Raw genomic sequence first — 12,791 nt, 5'->3', positions numbered from 1 at the left:
AATATAACTAAGCAAATGGCTTATGTAAGCTCTAGTGTTGTTGATCATAGAAACTCACAATTAGCAAAAGGGCCCAGCGGTCTCCCCGAAGGCTCTGTAATTTCATCCGGTCCTCCTCACCACGATCCAGCAGCGACTCCTCCGTCGTGATGGGAACCCGGCGTTGTCTGTGTCCGACTATTGTCCCAGCAACCCGGCGTGCTACCGATGACGTCTTCAGTAACTAGTGCTCCTCCCGCGGGAGAAAAGGGCACCGCCAAGGAACCATGCAGAGGCTGAGAAGTGTGACTTGAAGAATCTTTATTACAACATGAAAGTGGAGCTCTGGATGATCCTCTAACGCGTTTCACGCCGAAGCGCTTTGTCAAAGAGTGATCCTCCAGTGAACAAATGAGTCCTGATATAGTGGGCCAACTCGCAGCACCTGTAGAACATAATGACGATCAACAGGTGCGCTGAGTGACTCCTCCAATACAGGAAACAAGCACAAAACGACAATACATATAACAAGAAATGCATAAGATAAAAACAGGTCCCAGATACATACAAATAAATCTATTCAATGTATATATCAAAAAATGTTAATGAGACCAGAAATATAAAAGGTAAAAGTAATAAAAAGTGCCAAGAGCTACCAAACCAATGCTTAATCCCATATAATTGACTATACATATACAAATCTTGATGTGATGAGCAAAACCCATAGTTATATAGAATGAACTGTAGAGGGGAGGTGGTAAAGGTGTAAGGCAATGTAATAACATGATAACAATGATAACAATTAAAATAATTAATAATATGTTAATGAATAAACAATATAATGTCTTAATCATATAGAAAATCTCAATCATATAGAAAATGCTTCAATTCCCATTCTATGTTTAATCCTTTTGGACAGAGTATCCAATGTGAAAATCCAATACATCTCCAATTTATTAAGTGAATTAAGTCTGTCACCACCTCTGATGTTAACAGGTACGTGTTCTAAACCGAAGAATCGAAAGTTGTCAATACCTCCTTTTGGACACTCCGTAAAGTGTCTAGAAACTGGATGTACCATATCCTTTTTGATGATAAGTCTGAAGCATTTTCTATATGATTGAGATTTTCTATATGATTAAGACATTATATTGTTTATTCATTAACATTATTTATTATTTTCATTGTTATGTTATTACATTCCCTTACACCTTTACCACCTCCGCTCCACAGTTCATTCTATATAACTATGGGTTTTGCTCATCACATCAAGATTTGTATACGTATAGTCAATTATATGGGATTAAGCATTGGTTTGGTAGCTCTTGGCACTTTTTATTACTTTTACCTTTTATATTTCTGGTCTCATTAACATTTTTTGATATATACATTGAATAGATTTATTTGTATGTATCTGGCACCTGTTGATCGTCATTATGTTCTACAGGTGCTGCGAGTTGGCCCACTATATCAGGCGGATCACTCTTTGGCAAAACGCTTCGGCGTGAAACGCGTTAGAGGATCCGCCCGAGCTCCACTTTCATGCTGTAATAAAGATTCTTCAAGTCACACTTCTCAGCCTCTGCATGGTTCCTTGGCAGTGCACTGATCTTTTCTCCCGCGGGAGGAGCACTACCGTTACGTAAACGTGAAGACACATGCGTTTGACATCACGTGGTAAGACGATAAATATTGCTGTTTTAGCAATTGTTAGTTACTCCTTGATAACGCGCTTGTGAGCGCGAAATGCTTTTGAGGATTCTTTGTACTTCCGTTTTAAAATGGGCAAATACATTTTCAATTTTTTATCTGCAGCCCACCTCTCTGATTCTTAGTGTACCGTTTTTCTATTGTGTTTTTCCTGTTCCTTGAGTAACACTGATTTTCACTGGGCTCTCTGATCCCTCTTTTAGTGGAGGAGGCGGGAGTGTATCTAATAACGGACCATCTTGATTCCTAGTTTTGATAAATGAACATCTGCATCAGTAATCTAAAAGCATGTAACAATAGTACTGGCTAACGCCTCAACGCATTCAGGGAGATTTGTGAGAAATGTGGGCGATTTCTGTACAATTTCCATTGACTTGCATTGTGATTTGGGGAATTTTATTTATAAGGAAACAGAAAAACGATAACCTTTTCAGATAAAAAAATCCTACCAATCCCTCATATGTAAATAAAGAGCGTTGATTAGCATGTTAAAATACATGTGGAAACCTTTCTAGAATCTGGACCTTTTTTGTTTTTGAAGCTGTAATCAAATCCCCAGTCCAATTTGGCAAGATATTGGATTTGTAATTAAGTGATATACTCAACCACGTTCTACCTTGGCCACACAAATTACTTTAATAGTTTTACCCCTTTGTGCTATTGACAGTGAGGGGAGATGTATTCAAAAGCTCTTGAAATGTAGATTAAAAAACATAGTTCCAAAAGGAGTTACAACCTCCACAGAAGAATAGATCATGTATAATTTTGCTGGTTTCTGCAAAGGGACAACATGGATATGAGGTGAGTATATGCCAGTAATTTACGCTGATAAATCAGGCCATATTTAAGAACAAAGGAGGGAGAGGCAGTAGGTGGTATGATACCTTATATTGGATCAACAAGTAGTTGATATGTTACAAGCTTTCGAACCTCTCTGGGTCCTTCATCGAGAAACCCAATGACCTTGGGAGATTCGAAAGCTAATAACATAAACTACTTGTTGGTCCAATAAAAGGTATCATAACCTACTCCTCTCCCTCCTTTGTTACTACATGGTAGAAAGGACCAACACTGCCACCCACCCTTCTTTGCTTTCCATATTTAAGAGGCTCTGATAAAATAATAATTTTGTCAGAATTTCAATTCTATCCAAAACTTCTGGAATATTGAACAAGGAAGGAAGTGTTATATTAGAAAGAACAAATATTACAAAGCTTAAAAAATAAAAACTATCCAAGGCAAGTTGTGTCTTTTTAAGTGGAACTGTAGTTTGACAACGTGGACCAGTTGTGGAAGTGCGGTAGTACTATCTAGTATCGAGAACAACTACTTTGTAAAATTACTTTCCTAGATTATCATTACTATTCATTTATATGTAATCCCCTCCCCCCCCCTTATTTTGGGATTACTAAAGCCTTTGAGGGGTTAACTGTGTGGTCTCACACAGTCTACCACATCCTCCTGAGTGGCTCAGCAGAAGTTAAGCCCCACCCCCTTCTGTTTGGAGACAGTGACATCAAGTAGAAGGAGGAAGCTTCTGGAAGGCATTTCCCTTCTCTTCAATTCATCCAGGGATCTCACTGTGAATAGTTTTTTTAAGCCCCTATGTATAGGATAGGTTCAGCATCCCTTTTATTACTATCCGTTAAGGGAAAGTACCGTGGTTATATAGCGTCCCACCAAACTGGTCTTGCATTACTCCCAGGAAATAGAGGGAGATGGACTATGCCCAGAGGGCGCTCCCCAAGCACCAGTCCCTAAGCATAGTTGGACCAACCCCAACTGAGGATCCATCACTGGCTCTCATATAACGTTGCCTGTCTCCGATAGGAAGTGGACGTGCAGGGCTGAGGTAGGGGTATATGATCACCGACCAGAGCCTGGGGACAAAGTCCTGTTAGAGTAGTCGGGGTCAAGGCAGGGGGCAAAGATATAAAGTCAGGATACAGGTTGGGGTCAAGGCAGATGGCACAGGAGTGGTAGTCGGGGGTCACAGGCTAGGGTCGACACCAGGGAATCCAAAGGAACAGGGAATGCTCAAGAACTAAAGGAGGCCAGAAACACATGGGATAGCATACCATGCTCGGGCACTGACTGCTATTCAAGCCCTGGAACAGGTGCAGCCAATTTCTAGGTCCAGGAAGAGATTTGCCAGGAACCAAGATGGCCACAACAGCCACGTAAGGGAAAGTTCCAGCAAAACCCTGGAGTGGAACTTTACACTCTCACCCAGACGGCCACGAGGTTGGAGGCCGTGCTGAAATAAGGAGCCTGGTCAACAAGGCAGTAACAGTAGGCCCACCAGGGACTCCGTCGATATGGAGCACTATCAGCGCTGTAGAGCAGAATAACTCTATAGGTCTCCTGGTTAATTTAAAGCCTCAGCGCCTTCCTAGCTAGCCAAGATGGGGGCAGCTAAGGAAGCCGCGCAAACAGCTTAGACCAAAGACACTCTTGGAAATACAAGATGACCTCTGTATATTAAATGTGAGACTGTACCTACAAGATCATAAAATGTTGTTTGAATAAAGTTCCTGGCCCCCATCATTGTGTACCAACGCCCAGCCTGCATGAGGCCTGCACCCTGAACAAGGTAATGCATCCTGAGCAGCCCTAACACAGACACAGATATAAACTCCCTAAGAGTCGGACAGGGAAGGTTACGTATATGTATGCATGTCTTTATTTATATAGCGCCATTAATCTACATAGCGCCTCACAGTAGTAATACACGTGACAATCATATAAATAATACTGTAATGCTTGCGCTCACCACAAACAAGGCCGGACCCCGGGACTGAGGTGGGCAGATATGACACCACGCACCCCCGGCAGCGAGGGCAAGCCTGGTAGGCGGATAGTCTGGAGTGCCGGGTCGGGATTGGAGAAGGAAGGTAGAAAAGTACTTGCCGGATCGTGAAGCCGAGCCAGGAGAATGGTTGGTATCTGAGAGCCGTGGTCAGGGGTTGGAGCCAGGGGAATGGTCGGGGTCCGAGAGCCGAGGTCGAATTCCAGAGAGTGGTCCAAAGTCAAGCTGGGTCGGTACACAGGCGAGAAGACAACGAGAGGTTAACGCACAAAGCACAAGGCAAGGCAGAGCTGTGGAAACGCAAGGCTGCCAAAGAGCTATGCTCAGCAAAAGAAGGAACGGCTGAGCAGAATATTTGTAAGAGCCAGAGTCAATGAGGGCAAGGGGTGAGACGGAAGAGTGGCCACAATGAAGCCAGGGATAGGCCAGGATGATGGAGATCAGCTGGGCAGGTGATTGTCTGGCCGTGCGGCTTGTGAGCGGTGCGCACGTCCCCTGCACGCGTGCTGTGTGAGAGGAGCGGCGGCACGGAGGGGGCGCAGCCTAACCCCGCGAGTCTCCACAAAGGACCGCAACGGGTGCAGAAGTCTGCCCTGTGGAAGAAGAGCCCGTTCTTCTGAGGACTGCAAAGGGGCATCGGGTAAGGAGGGGACCCTCTTGGAGCAAGGTGTTCCCCGATTCCTTACAAATACAAAAAATAGACCACTCAAGGATGTATTCTCTCTACCCCCTTTGTATCTAAAGCCCTCTCCCGCCTTAAACCTTTCTCACTGACTGCCCCACACCTCTGGAATGCCCTTCCCCTCAATACCCGACTAGCACCCTCTCTATCCACCTTTAAGACCCACCTTAAGACACACTTGCTTAAAGAAGCATATGAGTAGCAGCTTGGCTAATACTATACACGATACATAAAGCTTGGCCCCCTGCAGACGCACTTACCAGAATTCCCTCCTACTGTCTCTGTACGTTCTCCCTACCTACCAATTAGATTGTAAGTTCCTAGGAGCAGGGACTCCTCTTCCGAAATGTTACTTTTATGACTGAAGTACTTATTCCTATTATCTGTATTATTTGTTATTTATATGATTGTCACGTGCATTACAGTACTACTGTGAAGCGCTACAGTATGTACTTGCACTAATGGCGCTATATAAATAAAGACATACAGTAATTTTTATCATTTTCTAATCTGATAGAGTTCCCATGCAATCCTTTTGTTTGCTGTGACTTTACTTACCTTTTGAGTTTTGTAAGTGTTTTTTTTTTTTCATGGTCTTCTTAAGGTTGGGCGATAACAAAAATATTATTCCTACGATTACTATTTCACGAAATCTATTGATATATATATTTAGTCTGAAAATGTTCTAGTTAATCTAAATAAAGTGTTTAAAAGAAATACATTTTCCTTAGATTTACTAGAACTAAGGCCCCTTCAGTCCCAGACCCTTTCCTTGTCTGCATTTCATCTTTTCTCACCTACACCAGCGGTGCGCAAACTGGGGGTCGCGAGACTGCTTGCGAGGGGGCGCGCGGTTTACAGAGGCCCCGCGCGCTTCCCGAAGGCACTTAAATTACGTGCTGGGGGAGCTGCCGGACCTTTGTAAACCTTTTACTTACTTTGGTTCCACACGCATCGCCATGGCAACGCGGTGGCAAATGATGCAGCGAGGTAATGTGACGTCACGTTGCTATGGCAACGTGACGCCGTGAGGGGGGGGTGAGGTGACCGCCGGCAGGGGGGCGCAGGGAAAAAATGGAGCGCACCCCTGACCTACACTGCTCTCATCACTCTAAAATCCACCTCATCATCCACCCCTCATCCCATCACTCTCACCCTTAGATATTCCCTCCATTTAAAAACGCATTTCATTTATAAAATGTTAAAAATACATAAAACATTCTATGTAATTGTAACATTTTATAAATTAAACGTGTTTTTAAATGGAGGGAATATCTAAAGGTGAGAGTGATGGGATGAGGGGTGGATGGATGAGGGGGATTTTAGGGTGAGGAAAGGTGAAGTGCCGACATGGAAAGGGTTAGTAAGTGAACGGCTTAACCCTTTTATTACAGGAGGGAATTTCATCCATTTCGCATGCAATGCCCTGCTGTCTCTGGTAGTGAAAAGGTTAATTAAAGGTCAGAGGAGAAAGGCGTTGAGTTTTGGGGCTAAGCAGTTGAGGAGAAAGGTAAGGATTTTGGGGTGCAGTTTTGTCAGGGGGCAGGAAGATGTGGGACAGGAAGAGGCTCCGGGAGGAGTGGAAAGAAAGGGGGTATAAGAGTCCCAGGGAGGATAGGGTTAAGGGTCTCAAGGGGTGAAATGGATGGCGTGGGGTTAAGGATCCGGGGGGGGCGGGGGAGGAAGAAGTTGAGTTCCACAGGCAGTGAGAAAGGGGTTAAGAAGTCACAAAGGGAGGGTAAGTGAAGCGGTTAAGAATTACAGGAGGGGTTGTTTTGACCTGTCACGCTGCATTCCTGCTCTCACTATCTCATGCTCTCTCACTCTCTGCCGCCTCCTGCTGTCACAGACACTGAGCTGCCAGACTCTCCTTCCCCCTCCCTCCCTGCATTGAGAAGCATGGCCGGGCCGGAGGAGGGAGTGAGAGCAGCCGAGTCGGAGTCTGCGGTTCCAGACATCAAGTTCCAATCCCCCCCCCCCCACACACACACTCCAGAACCCTGGTAATATCACGATAACAACTATTCTCCCACATCGGCATACCGTCAGATGTTGCTATGATACCGGTATATCGCACAACCCTACAGTAGGTCTGCTTAAAATGGCTCCCGAGTTCCAATTCTCCCTGTAATCAGTCCGTTAACCTCTCAGCTGTCAGAAAAAATGCCATGCCTCCATCTCCTCACAGTCCCCTTTGGCAATGGTTGGCCAAAATAATGTTTCTGTAGAACACAAACACACTACTTAGTAGAATTAATGGTCATTATTAGTAGATCGTGCTGTCAAACTGGGAACAAATGTTGATTATCTATTGTTAAAATGAACATGGTGTACAACAGTGACGAGAATGTCCATCTGTACTCTTAACCTAAACTGTTAGACATTGATTTTGTAGTGTACCTGTCTCCAATTGCCTACAATGCAGAATGCCATTAATATGAGAGTTCCCCTACACAGTAAAGAATTTCTGTGTCTAAGGAGGCTAGAGGGCATGACCACCGGGCATTTCGGGTCTACAGCTATAGTCGTTGGCTGAAGCCAGTAACAGGGTTTGTGTGTGGTCGGGAGTTCCTGTTTTTTAAGGTTAAAAGGAATTGTAGACTGAACTGCTTAATTTGTGTTAATACTGTAGTTATAAAAGAGTTTGGACATGGACTGCAGCTTTACCTTCATGTTCTTATCTTCCTAACCCTTCCACAGTCGGTTAAAAGCTGCATGTTATAGATGCTTTGCCTAGAAGCATTCTTTTATACTTTTTGTAATCTGTGCACTGCAGGACTAACCACAACTAGTTAATTACTTCCTTTTCTTGCAGGTCATTATTAATGTCTCAAAACACAAGTAATCCTGCACACTACTGTAGCTTTCTCTCTGTTGCTCTTTTTTTTTCTTTTTTCTTTTTTTAAATGGTAGCTCAGCCTGTGTGAGGCTTTGTGTCTAAAATATATGGATTAGTAAATACAAATGTATTGGAACCTGAATCTTCATGTTGATCTCCTTGATCTGTATGTTAAATAGATTTGTAAAAATTCAGTTACGTATAGGCAGGATATTCTTCAGTTTATATGCATGTTATAGTTGGGAACACCTCCTTACACTTCATGCTACTCATTGATAAAGCTTAGTCAGGAATTTATAAACCATACAGTATTTATTTAAGGAACTGGTTTATTGTGTGTATTGAGTCACTCTATACAGGCGTACCCTGATTTAAGGACACTCACTTTAAGTACACTCGCGAGTAAGGACATATCACCGAATAGGCAAATAGCAGCTCACGCATGCGCCTGTCAGCACGTCCTGAAAAGCAATACCGGCTCCCTACCTGTACCGAAACTGTGCGCAAGCGGGGAGACTATAGCGCCTGATACAAAAGCGTTATACACGTATATGACGATTGCAGTAAGGTACATGCATCGATAAGTGGATAAAAGATAGTGCTTCACTTTAAGTACATTTTCGCTTTACATACATGCTCCGGTCCCATTGCGTACGTTAATGCGGGGTATGCCTGTACATATTGTATATATTGCGTGGTTTTTTCTATTTGTCGGATCTGTCTAATAAATTCTGTTACTTCATTTGAATCCGGAGTACTGAGTTTTTTTAGTAGGGCATTCTGCTTGGTATTCCTTCTCTTCAGGAGCCCTTTGCTGTGTGTAACACTATGAACTTCTAACCTCGTATTGTGTCCCGTTCAGGTGCATGACTTCATCTTGCATGTTCTCTGGAATTACTTCATTGACGTTCCACAATTCTAGCTTCTGTTCTATTCAGAGAAACAAATACAGAACATGATTGGTGACTTTGTCATTCTAATGCAAATATTTTTTTTTTTGGGGGGGGGTATACATTGTTCCATGAGTCCCTCCAAGTCCTTTTGCACACCATGTTGTTTTTTTTTTGTTTCTACTGTTGGTACACCCATTTAAACTTGGGTCTCGAATAACCTGTTCATCTGGTTTTCCGGTATTGTGCATACCAAGCTTCTTGCTCTTTTCAAAGAATGTTGTTTCTCGGTATGATGGTGCTAAAAACACTTGTCTGTATGTATCCAAGGAAAACAACTCTGCCTAACGCCTGATAAAAAGCAAACCTATGTCCTAACCCATCGCATACTGTGAAGAGGCAGCACTGGAACGGAGAACTCCTTGCACCGCTACTGCTTTTCATTCAGAAATCCGGTAAGCCCTGGCGTTGATAAACTGGCGTTTACGTGTCTAAGTGCAGCTCCACAAAATTGGTAACTTTACTTTGTGGCCTCTTCATCATGCTGTGGTATCGCCCCTGTGCTAGAGAAGAGTTCGGCTCCATTCAAATGGACGGGACTAAAATCTTCTCCAGCACACACACAGGATTGTTTCTCAGCATATTGAAGAAGGGCATTGCTACAGTATTTAAGTATCAATCGCTTTTAATGCCTGATTTATATACTTTTATAACAGTAGGTTCCACATAAGGATGGCACTCAATGCATGCGTAATATTCGTATTTGCTGTTAAAGCATTGCCAAAAAGGTTCTCCTTATGGACGGTGATACTGGTGACATTGACTGTTTTTGCCAAATGTTGGGGCCAGATTTAAAACGATGTGGTATAAGCTTATGTTTGAGTAAATTAGGCAACGTTTGACTGGGTACACATGATTGCTAATCATACTCCTCGTGTGTCAGACAGGTGGCCCTTCAGCAGAAATTCAGGGGCTTAAACCCAGTGCTTGGTTGCTTATAATTGATAAAAGGCTCTTTTCCCTTCTGTTGTGGTAAAGAGTCCAGGGAACCCTTGAATGCCGCTGCCTCTTTAGCCTGGAGAAATGTCCCATTTGCTTTCATCAGCTTTTCATCAAAATAGAAGCTTTCTTCGTTCACCGCCTTTTCAGGAGGAGTTTTCGCTGTTGCTTGTTGGCACAAGAGCCCATGGGTTCTTGCTTCTGTGCAATATTTCTATGTATCTACTAACTGGCATATTTTTTTTTTTTTTAAATTAGCCTCCAGGTATCTGCAGTATTGAGGGAATAATAATTGCCATTTGTAGTGTCATCTTGGTGTAATCTGTAATATATCAGACCATTAACAGACAGTAATATATGTAAAGGATGAATTGTTACAAAGGCATGTTAATTTCATCTCTGTGATATCCAATGTATTTTAAAAGCGTTGCCTGAAACAACCTCAAAACAAAACTCCTTTTGTTTCCAGACGAAGAGCAGCATTTCATGTTCAGTGGGGAAAATTACCCCCTTTCATAACTGAAAAGGATGTACTGCATTAAGTGTAATTATATTACATGGAAGTGCAACATAGCTTGAATGAAAGCGCTTAATTCTAATTAACAAGGGCATCGAAGAAAATATGTATTTTTATTACCAGTTTTATGCTCAAAGGCAAAAGAAAGTATCTTTTACAATGAATTTGGAAATAAGGAATGGTAGATTTTACACGGTGCCCCCTGTTATCATAACGGACTGTACACTTTCCCATCTGCCTACACATTATCTGTGCCCTTCCTCGCACTTCCGTGGGCTGTCGCAGGCCCACGTGGTCCTGCTCCTTCCTCCCCACTCATCTCTTGCCCTCCCTGTCTCCTCCCTACCCAGGCCCATATCAATCTCTCCCCTCACCCCCTTCCCAGGCCTAAATCAATCCCTGCCCTCCCCCCCCTCGTGGCTCAGACCCATATCGATCTCCCCCCCCCTTTTCCTCTCCAGACCCATGCCTTTGCATTTAAGGAGAAGAACCTGCTCCTTACATTTGTCCTGGGCCCAATGATTCCTGTTGGGCGCCCTGGTAATAGCTGTAAATCATTTTTGGGCGTTTTTTTTTTTAATGCTACAGGATAATTCCTGTGCCAATGATTCCGGGCAGTTTGAGGCAGGACATCTCCCCTTCCCTTATATCTGTGACCGGGAGCACATGCAGCCTGCAGGGGAGAAACCGTGTGTCTTTCAGCTCGAGTAGGATTTTGTGGTGGAACGTTTAATGACGCTCTCTGCAGATGAAAGAATTTGCGTTGCTATGTTCTTATTCTTTAAAGGTGAAGTTTTTAAATACTCTCCCAGATTGCCTTTATTTAATAATCCCAAGTGGGACAACATGTTTTCAGTGGCCACCCACGCATATTGCCATCTTAAGGAGGTACCACAGCATGAGACTCAAACGATATCAGACCTGTTTTAAAGAGGAGCAGTTAGTGATTAATGCGCTCCAGCGCTGGATCCATGTCATTCAGATTATAAAATGATTCAGGAAGGTGTTGGGATTGGGGCTAGTGAGGTGTATATAGTGATGAGAAGTCCCCTGAAGGGCTAAATGATCCCTGAAGATAAGGCTGGTGGTGATGACCCCTGTCAGATCCTCATTGGGATGGTCCCTGGACTCTCAGCATACAACAATGCATAAATATAAAGTCAATGGTACTCACATATATGCCCCAACCTTGTGTCCTGGTTTGCGTGCAGCCAAGTGTGGTTGCTGGTATAGTGGAAAAGAGAAAACTGGCGCACAGCCAATGGAGTGGGTCACCAAAATACTGAATAAAAAATATTCCTTTATTGGTCCATATAAAAAACGGAGGTAGAGTAAGTCCGCACAGCACTTAAAAAAAAAAACCCAGCAAATTACTTGTGCTGCCAATCAATTCGTTCTACCGTCATCGATCAGCAAAGATCCTGCTTCCTGGGGTTCACAAAAAGGCTGCCTTTCAGTTTCAAACAATCCTTCTTCAGTCAGTGTATATCAGCAGCTACAATGTATCCTGATATTTCTAAAGTAACAATGCCTATTGTTACAGTTTGCAGCTCAAACGGCTACACATTCTCGCAAATAGGAAAGTGTTACTAGTGGGGAGTAACCTGCTATAGAAATAAAATTATGCTCTATATTAAAACGCATTGAAAATGGCATTGATTTGAATTTTAAAAAAAATGCAGAAAGTAGTATTTAATACAGAACTGATTTATTCATTAAAAAGAACCACATGATTAAAATCGATTCAATGTCCTTTAAGTACTTTCTGAGCCTATCCCTATTTACTTGGAGCTCACCCACTACACAGACCACTTCTCAAAACCCAAAAGATCCCAAGCTCCAGACACATTATCCCCCTCCACAGAAAGACCACCCCTGCGCACATCCCCCCCTCCCCCTCCTCCCCACGGCTCATGCACTCCCTTTTCTTGAACAAACAGCTTTTTCAAATCCTTTTTAACCTGCCTTTGGGACCTGTGATGCAATGCGTTCCTGCCCCATCTAGCAGGGATTCAAAATCCATGGGGTTGATAAAAGCACCTGGTTTTTCTTCTGGGCAGTTGCCATTTTTGGTGAACCGCAGGTTAATAGCAAGGGGGGGAGAGCCTTGCTAACTAATTTCTGCAACTACTTTAGCTTAATATCAGCAGCTTTCTGTGGTGTTTGCAGCTTGAGTCCCTACTGTGCTGCAGTGGCAAGACTATGCTTCTTTTCTCAGGGCTGCGGCATTGAGTGAGCCGAGACTTTGCTGGGATCACCAACAAACATTCCGGCTGCTATTCAGTATGTTGGAAAGCAGGGGCAGCCAGCTCCAGTCCTCAAGGCCCACCAACAGTGCAGGTTATAAGGATATCCCTGCTTCAGCA

At 43.4% G+C, this 12,791-nt stretch overlaps 1 protein-coding gene across 8 annotated transcripts in view; it reads left to right on the top strand.

The window, feature by feature from the left end:
• The window catches only part of OSBPL3 (oxysterol binding protein like 3), a 184,894-nt gene that overhangs the window by 38,430 nt on the left and 133,673 nt on the right, over positions 1-12,791 (top strand). The window contains exon 3 of one of the 8 annotated variants that reach the window (XM_075586797.1): positions 9,240-9,364. The exons of the other annotated variants lie outside the window; for them this stretch is intronic. The gene's annotated coding sequence lies outside the window, so the exon portion shown is untranslated. The remainder of the gene's footprint in view (positions 1-9,239; positions 9,365-12,791) is intronic. 8 annotated transcript variants of the gene reach the window in all.

This window comes from Ascaphus truei, chromosome 2 (genome assembly GCF_040206685.1).
Source record: "Ascaphus truei isolate aAscTru1 chromosome 2, aAscTru1.hap1, whole genome shotgun sequence".
Lineage (NCBI taxonomy): Eukaryota > Metazoa > Chordata > Amphibia > Anura > Ascaphidae > Ascaphus > Ascaphus truei.
The sequence above is the reverse complement of the archived record's forward strand: the minus strand, read 5'-3'. Positions and strand labels throughout refer to the sequence as shown.